Source organism: Sminthopsis crassicaudata, chromosome 6 (genome assembly GCF_048593235.1).
Source record: "Sminthopsis crassicaudata isolate SCR6 chromosome 6, ASM4859323v1, whole genome shotgun sequence".
In the NCBI taxonomy this organism is placed as follows: Eukaryota; Metazoa; Chordata; class Mammalia; order Dasyuromorphia; family Dasyuridae; genus Sminthopsis; species Sminthopsis crassicaudata.
Window position 1 is genome coordinate 197,943,838 of NC_133622.1, and position 6,485 is coordinate 197,950,322.

At 39.8% G+C, this 6,485-nt stretch overlaps 1 long non-coding RNA gene across 1 annotated transcript; it reads left to right on the plus strand.

Annotated features, from left to right (window-relative positions):
* Positions 1 to 716: 716 nt before the first annotated feature.
* Positions 717 to 4,589, plus strand: LOC141547171 (uncharacterized). Its single transcript, XR_012483529.1, has 4 exons — positions 717 to 1,246; positions 1,450 to 1,573; positions 2,853 to 3,013; positions 4,272 to 4,589. It is a non-coding gene; the product is annotated as an uncharacterized LOC141547171 (long non-coding RNA).
* The last annotated feature ends 1,896 nt before the right edge of the window (positions 4,590 to 6,485 follow it).

The window sequence follows — 6,485 nt, forward strand, 5'->3', positions numbered from 1 at the left end:
CCAAACCCTAGGCTCCATCCCAAGAGCAATATGTGGGCTTGGCTCCCTTTCCCGCTGGTGCTTCTACTCATGTCCCCAGTTTCTGGTCCCTGTGTCCTTTGTGACCATATCATTCATCTGGTAGCCCACCTCATCCATCTTCCTTAGACTACTCAATCAGCAAAGCTCAATTAAACAAGGAGCAAACATATATTACATACTTACTAGGGGTCGTATATTTCACTAGACCCTGGAGACATAAAGGTAAAAACAAAATGGTCTTGCCCGCAAAGTTTATATTCTATTGGGGAAAATGATGTCAACAAAAAGAACTAGGAAGACAATCTATGCATAAGCAAGATAATTGTATAAATATTTTTACATACATTGGATTAAGCATATATTTTCATATATTTAACATGTGAATCCCCTGTCATCTTCCCTGTCATCTAGGGGAAGAGGTGGAAGGAAGGAGGGGAAAAGTTGGAAGAGAAGGTTTTGCAAGGGTCAGTGTTAAAAACTTACCCCTTCATATGTTTTGTAAATAAAAAGCTTTCCTCAAACAATTTTTAAAAAGAAAAAAAACCGACATACCAGGTGAGCACTACCCTCATCTGATGAGCATTTGCTTTGCTTACCTTCTCCATGGAGACCTCATTGTGTCATGCCCATTGTGACACGCCTGAGAACACCCAAGGTTTTCTGACTTAAAGGGGATGTTCTCTCCCCAACAACCCAGTTGGATCCTGACAGCCAAGGGAGTAGTATGTGAATAGAAGAATAGATGAGTGGACAAATAGACTAATAGACTAGATACATAGATAAGTGCTGATAGATAGATGGGATAGATAGGGTAAACAAATAGATTCAATAGATACACTTGATGCATAGTTAAATAGATAATGATGGGTAGATAAGTGAAAAGATAGATTTATAGTAGAAAAGTTTATAGGTAGAAAAGATATTTATAGGAAAAAAAAGTGATTTATAGTTAGAAAAGAGATTTATATGAAAAAAGCGATACATAGGTAGAAAAGAGATATATATAGTTAAAAAAGTGATTTAGGAGAAGAAACGAGATTTATAGGTAGAAAAGAGATGTATAGGCAGAAGAGAATGAATAGCTGCCTTAAATTATACATAGATAATGAAGGAGTCAATGGAGGGTTAGGTAAATCAGTAAATAAATTACTGGAGAGAGAGATCCATTTGGGCCCTCATCAGCATGATACCAAGGGCTGCTGTCATAGATTGAGACTGCCTTCACGTCAGTATTAAACTATTATATTTTAGTCTTCAATATTATAGAAGCTAAAATGGTTGCTTTCTATCTGGCTTGGGAAATTGTTGACTTCTCTTTCTTCCCCTCTTCCCCCACGCCCCCCCAAAATTGCATTTTGTGGATGGTTATTCTAGTAGATCAATTGGACACATATCTTTCACTTATGCTGTAACATTTTACCTTTTCAGGCATCCTATAAGCCACTGCTGAAGCAGAGGAGATACTGAACCAGTTGTGACCAGATGCTGGCGATATTGAACGCATCTTAAGCCTCGGGATCGACTTAAAACGGGATTTAACCTGTTCATGAAGGTAAAGCATCTACATAGAGATAATGTACCTGCAGCTTCCCTCCTGCAGTCAGTGTTAATAGGAGATCAAGGTAGGGCCTGGTTGCTGACTAGCCCTATATGTAAACTAGAAGTACAAATAATCTGGGAAATAAAGAGCCTACACTTAAAAGCAAACAAACAAACAAAAGCAAATTCTTTTAGTTCAGAAACTCTTTTCTTTTTCCTCATCCTATGGCTGGTTCCCAGAAAAAAGATGACTTGCTCATATTAGAGGTTTCATAAATGCTTGTTAAATTCAATTACATATAGATGAAGACTTTTTCTAAAATTATAGGCAGCTGGCTGGTTCAGTGGATAACACTGTTGGACCTCCCTTGAATCAGCAACTGATTTCAAACACCAGCTGTAGGACTCTGGGCAAGTCACTTAATCTGTGTTTGCCTCAATTTCCTCCTCTGTAAATTGGGAATGATACAATCATGTTTGCTCCACAGAGGATAAGCCTCTGAGAACTATTTGTTTTCAAGTAGAGTCACAGCATCGTGGATTTTGAGCTGGCAGCAATATTTCAGGGTTTCTACTTCCATATTTTACAAAGAAAGTCACTGAGACACAAGGAGGTTTAGTATAGTTAATATATTGTTCAAGCGCATACAAGTTGTAAGTGGCAGAGACAAGATTCAAACAGATCCTGTTAATACTATCGTGTTACCTCTAAGTGTTCATTATATATGGGTGTATGGGTGTCCATATATGTGTGTGTATATTTCCATACTCCAATCTTCTAACCTATAACTAAACATATTTACTCTTAAAAAAAAAAGTGGTGGGATGGGGTAGGGGAAAGACACTGTAATAAAGTAACATTAAACAAGTGGTATTTTGCTCTGCTGTTTATTTCTTACTTTCATGACTTTATATTATCACTTTAAACTCCCTGAGCCTCAGTTTCCTCACATGTTAAATGAGATAGTTGACCTCCATGACCACTAGGAAACTACATTTCCAGTTCTAAAATTGTGATTCCACAGTGAAAATCTAGCAACATTGTGTCCTAATGTAAGATCTGTATTTGATCATTAATGAGTCATATATTTTCTCTTGGATTTTATATAGTTCATTTGTAGCAACATTAACCTGGCATTCCCTTCTGAGGGCTGACCCCATCCTTGTTGTGGTGACTGTTAGAGGTGGGCCGCCCTCATCCCGGTGACCATCCACTCCAGATCCTCTTTGTGGTTGGTGGGGTGACAATATCAGAAGCCAAAATGTTGAAAGATCTCGTTTCTTCCCTGAAGCCTGGAACACAGGTACCGAACCCGAAATAACAGGACATGCATCTCCCTGGCCCAAGGATGGGAGAGTCTGGCTGTTCCCACAAGACTTGGTCTGAGCCTTAGGGGTAGCATTTGAGGAGATGATCTATAGAATTCGGGAGATGGTGAAGCACTGTGTAAAGGTCAGATAATTCTCTTACTACTACCATTATTACTTGTACTCTTACCCCTATTATTATTACTACTATTTCTACTATTACTCCTCTTCCTACTCCTATTAGTATTACTCCTACGATTACTACTATTACTCTTCCACCCACTACTACAATTACTGCCACTCTTATTATTGTTATTATTCCTTCTAGATCTCTTCCTCCTGCTACTAGTACTATCATTGCTCCTATTCCTATTAATACTCCTTTTACTACCACTACTACTATTATTTCTACTACCACTTTTACTATTTCTATTACTATTACTCCTACTGCTACTGCTACTCCTACTCCTACTAGTGTCACTCCTATTCCTATCATTATTACTGTTGCTATTACTACTTCTTCTACTACTATTATTCCTACTCCTATTATTATTAGTACTACTACCATTACTATTACTTTTATCATTACTACTCTTTTTACTACTTCTATCACTACTTTTATTCCTCTTCCTATTACTGTTACTACTCATACTACTCCTACTTCTTCTACGCCTCCACCTCCTACTACTGCCACTACTCCTTTGTCCGGAAGTCCATATGTTTTCTAAATAAAGAGGTTTCCTAAAAAATATTGTTAAAAGAAGACTTGCGCATAAAGCCTGAGCACAATCCTCATCAGATGAGCAGTTGACTTGCTTACCTTGGCCATGGAGACCTCATTGTGTGATGCTCATTGTGACATGCCGGAGAACACCCAAAGTTTTCTGACTTCAAGGTGATGTTCTCTTCCCAACAACCCAGTTGCATCCTGACAGCAAAGGGAGTAGTATGTGAATAGAAGAATGCATGAGTGGACTAATAGACTGATAGACTAGATACATAGATTCCTGGTGATGGATGAATGGGATAGAGAAGATAAACAAATAGATTGAATAGATACACTTAATGCATAGTTAAAAAGATAATGATGGATAGATAAGTGAAAAGATAGATTTATAGTAGAAAAGTTTATAGGTAGAAAAGTGATTTATAGGAAGAAAAGTGATTTATAGGTAGCAAACAGCTCTATAGGAAGAAAAGCCATTTATAGGTAGAAAAGAGATATTTAGATTAAAAAAAGGGATTTAGAAGTAGAAAAGAGATTTATAGGCAGAAGAGAATGAATAGCTGGATTAAAATATACATACAACCCCCCCCAAAATATTGCAGTTCGTGGATGGTTTTTCCAGTATATCAAATGGACACATATCTTTCACTTATGCTTTCACATTTTTTCTTTTCAGGCAACCTATAAGCCAATACTGAAGCAAAGGAGATACTGAAGCCAGAGTGACCAGATTCTGGCGATATTGAAAACATGTCTTTGGAAATCTACTTGAAACGGGATTTAGATTGTTGTTGGGGAGTTTTGATCTATACTTTGGAGTTTATTGCACTGGTGGGGGGAAGGGGAGAGAGGATGTTTCTGAGTTTGATTGTTGGGGAGTTTTGATATCTATACTTTGGAGTTTATTGTACTGGTGGGGGGAAGGGGAGAGATGATGTTTCTGAGTTTGATGTGTTTTTAAAAATAAAAAATGTTTTTTTTTCTGTTTCCAAAAGTTTCAAGTTGTCATTCTTTCAGCTCCCACATGATTAGTGATATTTCCCAGTTTCTTCTTTACTATCTGATGATTATATTTGCCAGCTGGTTAATCCTAAAGAAATACTTGTTGGCAAACTTATTGGGTAAACAACATTTTTCCCTTATTTGCAGCTAGCCCATACTGCTGATGGGTAAAGCTGGCTATCCTATCTGGGTTTGGGAATAAGAGAGGGAGGCAGATTTGTTCTTCTTTGAGATTGTGAAAAAACTGTAAGCAGGCCCTTTGCCATCAGAGGCTGGGGACCGTCTGAAAATCTGGGAGCAAAGAGGTAGTGGGGGTTAACAAGCAGCAGGGCTGTTGTGTTCTAGCCAGAGAAGTTCCAGAGAAGCTCGGAACTGGCCCTGCTGAAGTCTTTTGGATCTTCCTGGAGGAGCAGAGCAGCCATTCTACACCAGAAGGGCAATTCAGAATGACAAGGGACTGGCTTAGAGATTTGCATCCAGGTGCTTCCCCTCAGCTCTAGGGGAAGGCTGAGCCAGAAAATAATTGGTGTCCCCACAGGCTTGTGCTAGAGCCCCCCATTCCCCCTTTGAAGTTTCTTCTGCCTGACTTGTGCTCATTATAATCTATATGACTGAAATGTCAAACTTCGGTTTCTGAAAATCTAACCTTTCTTCAGAAGCTGGGAACCTAAATCCCCTGGATGAAGAAGGGGGATAGTAAGAGTGCTAGAAAAGCAAATGGGTGCTCTGGAGACGGCAAGATTGGAGATGGGAAAACCCCGTCTGATTTGATTCCATAGATAGTGGCAAAGGTCAGGTTAGCCACAAAAGATGTTTGCACTGATTGATAAAGCTGGAACAATACCTCTTGGGAATTGATGTACAGGCTCTGGCAAGAAAATGAAACCAAACTAACTCCCAAGCAGGATGCAGCCTTAATTGGCTGAAGGGCCCCAGAAGACCCTGGACAAGCCAGTCAAGCCGGCTTCCAGAGCTAGTCCTTAGCTTGGCCTTGGGAATCCTCCCAGGGGGTGGAAGAGGAGGAGGTCTGGATTGCTCTCTGACAGCACCTTCTCATCCTCCATCTTGGGCTTTCCACTTCTGGGCTTGGGCTTGGAGGGTCTCATCTACAGAAAACCACCTTCTTGAGGGCAAGAACTGTTGGAGTTTTTCCTTGGTAGCTCTGCCATTTTTCCACTTCGAATCACTTCCGATTTACCAATATTTATTAAGGAAACAAGCATTTATTAAACTCCTATGTACCAAGCACTGTGCTAAGCACTTTACACATATTCTCTCCTGAACATCACTGGGAGGTAGGTGCTAATATCCACTCTCTCAGTTAAAGAAACTGAGGCAACAGGTCAGCAAAATAGAGGCGAGATTGAAACAGATCTTGTCTTGTACAGACAACCCTGGCCTAATTAACAAGGGGATTCTAGATCTGCAGCGTTCAGTGGGGTGTTTTCCAAATTCTACATGATGAAAGGTACCGGATGAAGCGGTCTGGGGTCTTAACCGTGGCCCTAGCTCCTTCTGCTTTGCAGCCAAACCCTAGGCTCCATCCCAAGAGCAATATGTGGGCTTGGCTCCCTTTCCCGCTGGTGCTTCTACTCATGTCCCCAGTTTCTGGTCCCTGTGTCCTTTGTGACCATATCATTCATCTGGTAGCCCACCTCATCCATCTTCCTTAGACTACTCAATCAGCAAAGCTCAATTAAACAAGGAGCAAACATATATTACATACTTACTAGGGGTCGTATATTTCACTAGACCCTGGAGACATAAAGGTAAAAACAAAATGGTCTTGCCCGCAAAGTTTATATTCTATTGGGGAAAATGATGTCAACAAAAAGAACTAGGAAGACAATCTATGCATAAGCAAGATAATTGTATAAATATTTTTACA